This window comes from Rhinolophus sinicus, linkage group LG03 (genome assembly GCF_036562045.2).
Source record: "Rhinolophus sinicus isolate RSC01 linkage group LG03, ASM3656204v1, whole genome shotgun sequence".
NCBI lineage: Eukaryota > Metazoa > Chordata > Mammalia > Chiroptera > Rhinolophidae > Rhinolophus > Rhinolophus sinicus.
The window spans coordinates 135,041,264-135,054,112 of NC_133753.1; the positions used below are offsets into that span (position 1 = coordinate 135,041,264).

At 38.0% G+C, this 12,849-nt stretch overlaps 1 pseudogene; it reads right to left on the reverse strand.

Moving 5' to 3' along the window:
• LOC109445537 (translationally-controlled tumor protein) overlaps nucleotides 1-12,849 on the reverse strand; it is a 158,075-nt pseudogene that overhangs the window by 143,859 nt on the left and 1,367 nt on the right.

The following is a 12,849-nucleotide window of genomic DNA, read 5'->3' on the forward strand; positions in this document are numbered from 1 at the left end:
TTTGAGATGATCATAGGGTTTTATCATTATTCTATTCGTACGGTCTATCACATTGATTGTTTTTTGTATACAGACTCTACCTTGCATTCCTAGGATAAACTCCACTTAATCATAGTGTTTAATCCTTTCTATGTTTGCTGGATTCAGTTTGTTAATATTTTGTTGAGGAATTTTCAACTACATTAGCAGAGATACTGGCCTGTAATTTTCTTGTAATGTCTTTATCTGGTTTTGGTATCAATGTCATACCAGCTTCACACTATGATCTGGGAAGCTTCCCTCCTCTTCTAGCTTTTGTAAAAGCAGAGTAACTTAAAAACAATAAACATACGATTTTATGTAGTCTTTTATTATTCAGATTTTGAGTGGGGAAAATAAAAAAGCAATTATAGAAAGGATTTGCAGGAGCATAGACTTCTGCTTTTAACTGATGGGATTGAAAACAAGTCTCTCCAAAATGTGCCACTTTGACATGCAACTATTTTGAGCTGAAGAAAATAAAAAACCAAAACACTCCAGAATAGCTTTTTACCTCCCCCTTAACTGCCTAAAAGATTTAGATAGGGAGCCTGTACCAGGAAGAGAGCTGTTACCAAAGATAACTTATTTTTACATCAGAAAGACTTCTCTGCATGTCATGACAAACACTTGTTTACCATACATTTGCTCTTCCATTTCCCTGTGATTGTCTTCCTCCCTTTGAAGTTGCAGAACCCTACCTCCTCCTTAGCTCAGGAAAACATATAAGCCTCAATTACCTGACTGTCTGAGAGCTTCATATCTTTGGGATTCCGTATGTACAAAATTAAAGTCTGTTTTTCTCCTGTTAATCTGTCTCATGTCAATTTAATTATTGGGGCAGCCAAAGAACCTAGAAGGGGAGAAGGGAAAAGTTTTTCTCCCCTACATGGCCATGGTACAATAACTAGTATTGGACTTACCCTCTGCTATAAACAATTGCAAAATTGGACAAAATATATAACTTACTACTTTTATAAATTGGACAGCCAGTAGTACAAAAGAGAAACATATCAGTTATGTCCCAGGGGTACATTGTGGAGGAGCTCAAATAGAAAGTATCAGTCTCACTGAGCTGACAAGGCAAAGATAGAGGTTGGGGTATTGAGGCAATTGAAATTTATGGGGCAGGGAGTTGCGGTGAGGGAGTGACATAGAAGTGAGCATAGGAATTCCCTTCAGTGTTTTGGCCAAGGCCAGAAGCATGCATTTCAAACTGGGACTCCATGAGGCCTAGCAGACAGTAACTAGAGTTGAATGGGAAAAAAGTGAGAGAGAATTTGTACAAAGCTAGGAAGTGTTGTGGTCTGGCAAAATGCAATGGAAAGATCTTGCTGAGCTCCTCAGGTACTCATTTGCAACTCTCAAAAGAGTATTCCCTAACAGTTAGAATCACAACCTAAAAGAAGAGATAAACCCTAAGGACCACGGACAAATCCGAAATACACCCACACTAACAAGTAATTCTGACAGAACAAAAGGATCTTATAGTAATTTAACTACCTGCCAGAAAAAAGAAACTCAACACCCAAAGGAAGACAATATAATACAGAACCCCTACAACCTACCATCACAATGTCCAGTATAAAATAAAAACCCACATTTGAGAAAAGACATAAAACCTGACACATATCAAGAAAAAAAGAAGTCAACAGAAAAATGTCCCTAAATGTCCCAGATGTTGGAAGCAGCAGAGAGGCTGTTATAAATATGTTCAAATACTTCAGGAAAAAGTAGACATGAATAAATATATGGGGAAGGTCTGCAGAGAAATGGAAACTATTTTAAAAAGATTCAACTGGAAGTTCTAGGTAGATAGACAAACAAGACAGACACACACACATTTATAATGTTTAAGTTGGTAAGATAACTGTAATAATAAACATTTTAATATATTTCTGAATTATTATTAATGGTAAAATTTTTAAAGATTGAGCCAGAGTCAAAAATGATGAAAGATTCAGATTAGTAAGCTGATGTTTCAGTGCAAGTTAAATAAGAAAGGTCATTATTCAAAAGACATTTTAAAATCTAATAAACTAGTATAGCAATATAATATCCATAAATAAAAAACACTTCATCAAAATTAAATTTTAAATGCCAGCTATTTAAATTCAATGGGTAAAAATTGTTGAAATGTTAACCATATATTTGTGATACAGAGTCTTCATCAGAGATGTGAAAAATGGTGGTAGAGACTTCAATTTTGTATTATTTGGTATATTTAAATATCAAAAGGAGAGAAAAATATGGACTTATAGCTTTTCCTAATTAAACTGTGGCTTAGGATATATATATGCGTTATCATATATGCCTAGATATAAGGCTACTCTTAATATAAAATGATCTCCTATTTTCTCAGCGGCAAATCCAATTAAAGGGTTTTTTTTCCCCAAAATGAATATATAAACTTTTATATATGTAGATGGAATTACCACATGCCTATTAATAATATTAAATTTATTAATTTTGTTTATACTTAAATCACATATCACATAAGAATACATAGTAATCTAGAAATATTGCTTTGTTCCATTTAGTTTGATGAAACAATTTTATTCAAATTCTTCACTTGTATCTTCAACATCTGAATCTCGTTCCTCACCATTACAAGAGCCATTCAAACCATGAGGAAATTTCAAAATAGGTGGCTGAGAAATGGATAGACAATTCATCTTTATCAAGACTATAAAGGATTTTGTTGATGGAGAGTATGAAAGTATTTGTAAAGAGGATTTCTATGAAGAAAGCTGTAATTCTGATGCATTCCAGAGTGAGTGTGGGTGGTTCTTCACTTCAATCACATGCCTAGAGAGAAGGACTTCAAAAACAAAAAACAAAAACCAATTGGAAAACCTCTCACATATTCCCTGTAGTTGGGACACAGTCATCTATTAAATGACTTGCTTCTAAGAAACTGAAAAAGCCGAATGGACAGGGTTGCATCTGGAAAGTAATTCCAACAGAATCAGTTGATCCTAACGCAGCAGTGGGTTGCAGTTTCACTCCCAAAACTACCAGAGATACCAGTAGCCGATAGCTGTTGCCCCTCCCCAGAGTTCTCAGCCCAGAACCCATATTCCTGAAGTACCAACACTAATCAAGCCATGACCCATCCTCAGAGATCTGTGTCATAACTCAGGATCCCTTATCCAAGCCTCTAAGATTCAAAACCACCAACCTCTTCCCTTTTGTATCCTGAATTTAAAGGGGTATCTGTTCCCTAATACCTGGTTAAGAATTCTATTTATACAATTCTCTGTTAAAACAATTGGTATGTTTCCTGTTTCTTGACTTTATTCTGACTGATTCACCTTATAACTTTCACTGTCTCAATGAAACCTACTGTATAGCCCATGAACATTACATTGTACAATTTATTCTGAAGCTCATGCTCAACCAGGTGGTGACCACAAAGAGACCCACCTGGCATCACACAGGTGTCCACTGACACTTCGCACTCAGTCATTTCCTGTAAATGAGCAAAGTTCTTTACCTCCTTTGAGGGATGCCCAACCAAACTCTAGAAGCATAGGATAACTTCAATACAACCCTCCCCTTTTGATTTTTACCGGTAGACCCCTCCAGCCAGCCTTTTGATGTAAGACTCCTAGGAGTGAGGTAGTTACCAGTCCATATATCCCCTAAATCCCCACTGCCATTTGTGAAGTTCTCTAAAGGGCCTCTTCAAGGCTCCATCACTTAACCTCGGATAGCACCACTCTCCTCTCTGTGGGAAAGGTAGAGGAAGCAACATCATAAAACACTGACATCTCTTTCCCCCCCAAAAAAAAATGCTCAGTAAAGGCTTCCATCTTTCAATCTTCAATGAGAGCAGAACTGAGTTTAGGAAGCCCCCTTTCCCAACCTTGTACAAATGGGTTAGTGCTTAAGTTTAGAATGTAGATATTTAGTATCTATGAGCCTTGGCCTCTAGAGCCTCCTTTAAAACTCAAAGTCATCAGAAAATTTTCACTTAAAATTCTATCTGCATTAGTTACAGTATGAACTATCTTTTGTAACAAAAGACCCCAAAATACAGTTCGAATAAGGTAGAAGTTTATAGCTCTGTCATGTAACATTCAGAGTTGGCAGGTGAAGCAGAATGGGAAAGTAGCCTGCTCCAAAGGGTCACCCACGGCCCAGAGCCCTTCCATCTTGTTTTTCAGACACCCCCTCAGAGTACTGCCCTCACCGGCATGGTTGAAGCTGGCTTACTACTATGATGGTCAAGGTCCAGCCTACATGATAATAGAATAAAGTAGAGAGATGTGCATACCCAATTTTTTAAAAGGCAAGACTCAGAAGGTGCATTTATAATTTCTACTCACATACCATGGTAAGAACCAATTTAGTTCTATCAGGGCTGATAAATGCAATATCTAGCTCACAGATGCCCACTGGAGACCAGCAGCTTCTAGCTGAAAGGAAACAAAAAAGAATGGACATTGGGAATAATTAGCAGATTCTGCTGACACTCACTTCATTATGTCCAAAATTAAAAATGAATATTAAAAAAAATTGCTGGAAAAGTAAAACATGAAATGCTATATTCAGAATATACTTTTAAAAATGAAATGGTTTTCTTTAAAAATTTAGCCCTAAAATACCTTAAGCATGAATAAATTATGATCTATCTTGACATTTAAGACTACTATTGAAATCATTGAGATCTAGAGAAATAGTAACAACGATGAAAAAAACAAAAAATATCCTTAGAAGAGCCAGGAGACTCAATGTAATGCCTTCAAACTCTTAATAAACATTATCTCGGAGCCAATAAAATAAAAATAACAATAACAATAGCATAGTTTTCATTTTACTTCACTTTCTTTTATCCACCTATCCTGAGTTAAACAGGTAGAAAAATGCCTAGAGAGGATCCATAAGGAAAAGTCCAAGAAAGGGCATCAGTTTATTCACAAACTACATAATCAATTTCTCCAGCAACTGTAAAGAGAGCACACATTAAGTATTAGAAGACGCCACCTCTAAAATTTATAGAAATAGTGAAAGTTCTAAAAATTACCAGCTGACAGGTTATTTTTGGCTGAACTGTACAGTGTGTAAGCTTTATTCCTTACAGGCTTAACATATGTTAGATATGTTCAGAGAAACAAATCACTTCAACATGAACGAATATTCAGGTGGCAACCACAGATCAATTAAAGCCGACTTCTGACTTTCTTGACAAGAACTCCCTAGTTGATTAATAAGTAAGTTTGGAGTTTCAGCGTATTGGTGACGATAGTAAATCCCAGCACTTTTTTCCAAGCTAATTCCAACGTTTCCAGATGTCCTCTGACTATAGATGGCAGCTTAACAAAGTTGAGAATTCTAAGAGAACTAAACAATCTTAATTCTTGGGAGACCTGTTTAAAAAGGGACACCTGCAGTAATAAAAGTAGAAGCATTTGAACATGTCTTGAGAACAGTGGTTTCCCAAAACTCAGATGAAAGAATCCAGTATATGAACTACTCTGTTCAGGTTGGACTTTCAGCAAGTATGTTGAGGTATTTATAAATTGACCTAAGGAAAAGAAGTTGCTGTATTTGGGGGTCTGGCACATTTGCTGCCTTTCATTAACCATAACTAGAACCCATTTTCACAATTTGGATGTTAGAGAATGTATATTTTTGGGCCATCATACAGTTTTATATAGAAAATAAACGTTTCTTTTTAATAGAGTATTCTTTATAATAAAATTTCAACTGATAAACACAAGTGACTAAATTTACATTTTCATGTTTGTTAATTTATGTCCACAGACATTTTAAAGTACTCTTCAGCTAATAAAACCCTTTCACTTTTGAACACCTCATTTTTAATATTCTCTATTTGACCATTTCCTACAGAAAGTTTAATACCACATTTTATATAAAGTCTATTTTCATGAGAACTCCTTGTGAGCAAATAATATTTTCATGTTAAAGAGTAGCATATTAAGCCATGTTAAAAGGGAAATAATCAGAACGTTTAACCAAGTTTGGAAGTCAGGCAGTAGCTTACACTAAAAAAAGCAGTTCTAACAGAGGGCCAGTTATATACCACATAGTCTGGAGAATATTTTTAAGGCCCAGATTCATTATTCAAAGAAAAAAATCATAAAGCTATGTAAAGTTTAATGTGTGGAAACATTTAAAATTCCAGCATTTGAAAGAATAACTTGGAATAATATGTCAAATGTTCTAATTTGTAACCAAGACAATTATGCATACTATTTTCAGTAACTCAGAAAGCCCCTATTTAATAAAAATCACTACCAGAATAACAGGTTTATTTCTAACTCTTGTAAACCACAACAACAAAAAGGAAGCAGAGGATTAAAATGGGTATGTTCATTAAAGTAAGGCAATGAAGTCAAAGACAAAAAATCTGAAACAAGTAATTTATCCCTGAATCAAGGTACACAAAAAGAAAACACATCAAAAAAAAAAAAAAAAAAAAAAGGCAACCATGAAGATTCTCAGTTATTTCCCTGTGTAGGTCTAACAGGCAGACAAATAGAATCTTAAAACCAAACGTATCTTAAAGATTGCACCAGCTATTCAGCTCCAAACGCAGACTTCCACACTCCGCTTTCTGATTCTAGGGCTGGGACCTTGTAAACCACATTTCTACTTTGCCAGCTGGCTTGATGTTGGACTCTGCCGAAAAGGAATTCTAGAATAAGGAATAATCGATCCGATCCTTCTGTCTGCTTTCTGTTTGTTTCCTCCAGGCTTCCTGGGTGCGTCATTTTTGTTAGCATTGCCCCAGTACTTTCTCAGCCCAGCAGCGTTGCCCTTCTCTAACAAAAACCGAATCTACTGTGCAGTTTTTCCAACACTTGCCAAACCGGTCTTATCATGTCCTCCTGCCCCAGAGCTATCAGCACCAACATGGGAAAGCCTCCCCCTCAGACGTATGGGCCTGTGAGTCCTTTTCTAAGTTTCTAAGTTTTAATTATTTCAACCTCTTATTTTTGTTGTCCCAGCCTTAGTAGTGGTAACTGTGGTACCTTCGTATTCTTCTTTCCCCCTTTCAGTGTTCTAGTTAGCTTTATGCCAAATTCATAATTCTTAATATTAAATTCTGTTTAAATAACTAATATGGTGTCTGTCCCCTGACTGAGCCCAGCCTGACTAATCCCCTATCCACTCGTTACTAAGGTGAAAGATTCTACCAAAATCATCAAGGGGCTTGGGGAGTACAGTTTGAAAGGGCATATCTAATATCATGGCATATTTTTCAAAATGAGAAGCCTTATTTTCATAAAACAAATCTTAACCAAATATTCTCAGTTCCTAGAAATACACAGAAGAGAGTGATTCTCAACCAGTGGAATGGAGGTTATGACGCCTGACATGCGGATTTAAATTAACAAAAGGTTTAGAAACACTAATTCAAGTCCAATCCTTTTATAATATAAAGAACCTAAGATCCATTAGACCTATAAGCTCCCTGAGGTCATGAACTGAGTTTTGCCTACCAAAATGTGTTGTATAGGAAACATTGAAAATAAAAAGAGAAGTCATGAGGATATCCAAGTCAAAAACTAGTTAGTTGCAAAATTAAGCCAATGACCACCTTCTCAGTTGGAGGTCTTATCCTACCTATCTCATTTTTGTGGCAGGGTCCCATTAACACTAAGCTAAAGGCCCCGAAAAACACCAGTGAAGGTGTATTAATAGGGAGTGCTCTTTTGATCAACCCTGGAGGAGAACAGGGAGAGAAGCAGGATTCAGCAAAGCTGAACTGTGACGCAGTACCCAAAGAGGCCTCCGCTGACTCTACAGGGAATTCTGAAGGTAGGATGAGCCTTCGGAGTTATGCTGAGTTGGGGCAAAGAGGTTGAGCCTTTAGCCATCCTTGTCAATCAGTCACTGGATTCAAGCAAACCAGGAAGGAAGTCTGACCTTGGGTGAGGAGGCTCCACTCAGCCTGTGCAACCCAAGCAGGGGCTAGCAGCTGAGCACTTCCTGCTGGCAGCGCTCCCAGTAGCTGGCGGAGGGAGCTGGTGGAGGAAGCCCTTCATTCCTGAAGGGAAATATCTGCACAGCACCTCACAATGCCCTCCACAGTTCAACCCTTGTGCTGCTTGGATCTACTTCTTTAAGTTCTGGAAGCAGCTCCTTCAGGATTCCAGTGAGCCTCTCTTCCTGGGGGAATCTTAGAGGAGGAAGGTAAATGGAAAAACTATAGTCCCCATCACTGCAGCTAGTCTTGAGCTGTAAATGATACTCATCATTACCTTAACTTACTATCCGCTCTAGATACCTCACCCTCAGCTGGCATGCCTGCTAATCTCCAAAATCTGTCTGGCATAATCCAGATCCTCAACCCAAGGTCTCTATGTCCTCTCTTGCCATGTCTCCTTGAAACAACTAATCTAAGAGCAGATAGCAGCCACTGTTTATTGTACAACGGAACTTTGACGGTGTCCCCTGGTGAAAATATCCCCCTTTGAAAACCAAAACTTCTAAACCATCACAGCCCATAATTGCTGAGATGAAAATTCCACAAGTAGATTATTGAGAATGACAGTAAGCAAAGCCAATACTATTTCCAACCCCTTGATTCTTGGACCTATGTGTTCTACCTATTGAGGACCATATAAAAGTTATTGACCATATAAAAGTTATTAGAGGATGGCGATTCAAACTCACAGGGTATTACCTCTGAGCTGACAATTCAGCAGAGCCTCAAACAGGCTGCTCCTTCAATAGACTTTCCCATGATTCTATCACATCAGCAATTTCTGAATGGTGTGATGTGTGATATGAGCAGGGATCCCATGGTCATATGCATATTGTTGTATCTGCTCAGAAATGCAGTCCCACACTGTTAGAGCAAACACTCTAGAAGCTTTATGATACTGATGCAAGCTGAGGCCCTGCAGACAGAAAAAGCAAACTCATATCTATACCGAGGGTGCCAAAAAAATGTATACAAGTGGACATTTTGGTCAACGTTGCTCAAGCAGTAGTTCGGCGTAACCACTTTGAGTACCTCTTGAAAGTGCAGAAGTCAAATGTGACTTATATTCATGTTTTGTTATCAGTACACATTGAGTACTACAATCTTAATAGTTCTCCTTTCTTAAAATGTATATACATTCTTTGGGCATCCTCTGTATATGTCTATTACTGTCAATATGAATCTCTGGCTTTGGCCTTTCTATCGTAGAAGAGGTCCAATGTAGTCAATCTGACACCGAGGGATGGGAACTCAGCACTGGTGTCTGCTGAAGGCACACTAGCCTTGGTAACTTGGAGCTTCCATGTCATCAGGCCCACGCATAGCCTCCTGCATCCCTGCTACCATCAGGATGGTAGGTTGCAATGACAGAGGTTGGCTGTTGTCAATTAAACAAGGTGGCAGTCTACCTGGTTGTTTAGTTCCTTTTCTATGTTAGATATAAGTATGCAATCCAAGTATACTCACACTTCTTGTCCATTCCCATATACCCATTCTCATGCCTCTATCTCAGCATTCCTTGTCAACAGTGTAACAAATTTTCTCCTTCCAGCCCCTTGGCCAACCATGTAAGCTATTCACCTCTGCGCCTGAATCCATGTTATTCTATCCTTGGGCTATTTCTCTCACTACACAAAGTGAAGGACCAAGTGCACTTCCTAAGGCTCTGCCTGTTGGAAGGATCTCCTTTGATCACTTCTCTTTCTAGCCAACTGGGGCAATAGTTCAACCAAAATATCAAAATGACACATCAATGAAGCAAATCTGGACTTTTTTTTCCTTTACTAGTTGACCATAAGAGATCAACCATGGCGGTAAGAGCTGAGGGAGAGGCATTTGGACAACAATAGTGGATGACATGGGGGTCCAGGCTACCTGCTCATGAAGTTTGTTTTGTGCCTTCTGGCCCTGTTTGTGTTCAGTCTTGTGTTCACCTATGAGGGATGCTTGCTGAGCTTGCCCAACCTTATGAGATGATTGATCCAACAGAAGAAAAGTTCATGAAGGACAGTTGTGACTATAATGTCACTTGGTACCTCAATGCCAGGCACTCTGTCTCTCCCAGGGCTCTGCAGTATGCCAGGAGCTGTTTTTTAAAAAGGTATATAATTCTCTGCCATGTTCCAGAACCCCGCAAGTCTGCATTGTGTCCCTAATTAGAACTTGCTATAAATTTCACACATCCATGTATTCCATACTGTCTTTTCCCACCATTGATACCTCTGATACCCAAATGAATGAAACTATAGCCCATGTGCAGTAAAGACTATCACAGTTTTTCTGAGCTTTGGCTAGTATAATATCTTAAACGTAAATATATCATTTTTATTTTCCTTGACTCTAAAGGTTTTTATTTAATCTCCTTCTTCAAATTTTTCCATAATTAATCTAATTTATGGGCTAATAGGGGAGGTTAAAAAGTGGCCAGAATCATTAAAGATAAAAGGCTACAGAAGATTAGAGGGAGAGCTTACTTCCTTTTGGGATTATGATAAATTGAATAATGTTCCACCCACCAAAAGATACCGATGGGTTCTAATCCCTAATATCTATGAATTTACTCTTTATGGGGGGGAAAAAGACTTTACAGATGTGATTAAGGATCTGGATGGGCTCTAAATGCAATTACATGTATTTTTATAAGATAGAGACAGATGGAGAAACACACATAAATGGAGGAGGCAATGTGACTACGGAGGCAGAGACTAAAGTGAGGAAACTACAAGCCAAGAAATGCCAGCAGTCACCAAATGTTGGCAGAAGCTGGAAGAAGCAAGAAACAGATTCTCTCTTACAGTATCCAGAGGGAACATGATCCAGAACTGTAAAAGAATATATTTCTATTGTTTGAAGCTTCCAAGTTTGTAATAATTTGTTACAGCAGCCTAGGAAACTCATATAGGGATAATAAAACCTTTATGGAGTACATACTGCATTTCCCCGAAAATAAGACCTAGCCGGACAATCAGCTCTAATGTGTCTTTTGGAGCAAACATTAATATAAGACCTGGGGGCCTGCCTGGTGGCTCAGGCGGTTAGAGCTCCATGCTCCTAACTCCGAAGGCTGCCGGTTCGATTCCCACATGGGCCAGTGGGCTCTCAACCACAAGGTTGCCAGTTCAATTCCTCGACTCCTGCAAGGGATGGTGGGCAGCACCCCCTGCAACTAAGATTGAACATGGCACCTTGAGCTGAGCTGCCGCTGAGCTCCCGGATGGCTCAGTTGGTTGGAGTGCATCCTCTCAACCACAAGGTTGCCAGTTCGACTCCAACTGGACCTGGAGCTGAGCTGCGCCCTCCAAAACTAAGATTGAAAGGACAACAACTTGACTTGGAAAAAAGTCCTGGAAGTACACACTGTTCCCCAATAAAGTCCTGTTCCCCTTCCCCAATTAAAAAAAAAAAAATTAAAAAAATATATATTTAAGACCTGGTCTTATTTTACTATAAGACCTGGTATAATGTAATATAATATAATATAATATAATATAATATAATATAATATAATATAATATAATATAATATAATATAATTAATATAATATCGGGTCTTTTGCTCCAAAAGACACATTAGACCTGATTGTCCGGGTAGGTCTTATTTTTGGGGAAACAGGGTAGCATTTGAAGACTAGTAGGTAGATTTACATATATGGTGATTGGACAAAAGGAAAAAGAAAAGGAGGGAAGGTGAGCATTACAGATGAAGTAAAAAGGAAGTGAGACAGAAAATTAAGAAAGTTGTACAAAACAAAGTAGTTCAATTATGCAGGAGTATATGCTACTTGGAAGTAAGTAACAATACATATTGTTGAAGATCTTGAATACTAACCTAAGAAGTTGGAATTTTAAACTAAGAAATTTAAACTTTAATCTGTAGACAGCCAAGATTCTCTGCAGCTTGTGAGAACAGGGGTGTGTATGTGTGTGCACACGTGTGTGCACCCCAGTGCACGCACAAGGGAATCTGGGAGCAGGAAATAATAATGTAATAAATCCTTTGTATATGTTTCTCATTCTATTCTCTAACTTTTTATTCATCTCCTTCCACCACAAGGTTTACAGGTCAGAAATGAGTTTCCCCGGGACTGAGCAAAAATTCTGGCGTATTCGTTTGATAAATGGTAAATGAAAGAATAAAGAACATTCTGCATTTTGTTTTGTTTCAGTCATTAGGAAGTATGGTATGACAGAGTAGAACAGTACTTGAATCACTTTTACTCTTCAAAGGTATTGTTAGATAAGACAAAAGTCTCAAGGTCTGGGCAGTTCTCACTAAATGCTAGCACAGTATTTTGCAGACACAGCTGTAAAGAGGATGAGCATGACGGGAACCCAACTAGGTTAGTGTAAGCAACTGCAAAGAAAAAAAATCAACATATAATTAACCAAATAATGTAAATAAGCAATGGCTAAGCCACCCTTACAAGAGACAGAGCTTTGCATGTGAATCCCATGTCTCCTTTCCTTGCTGCAAGTAAATGAAACTACCTAACAATAAACATATCTTGTTCTTGAATGGAACACCCCAAGCAGTGAACCCCTTGAATTCAGTAAGCGTCTGGTTAAAATTATTTTATTTTTAATATATATACTAATGTTGAACATATAAGAGATTTGGGCTCAGTGTGATAAACCCCAGGGAATACTCCAGAACCAGGACAGCAATTCTAGCCAAATCTAATCCATTAGTGGAGGTTGTCAGGAGCAGAGTTGAAAAGTAAAGTAAGGCCTGTGTCATTAATAGATTAGCAATGTCTACTAAGGTGCTGGACTGGGAGTTGGCAAGCAAACAACATGTGTTTCTCATTCTCCATCACTCCAGAAGTTAGTCATTTAGTTTCTTTAAAAACTTTTCATTTTCATGTCTTATGT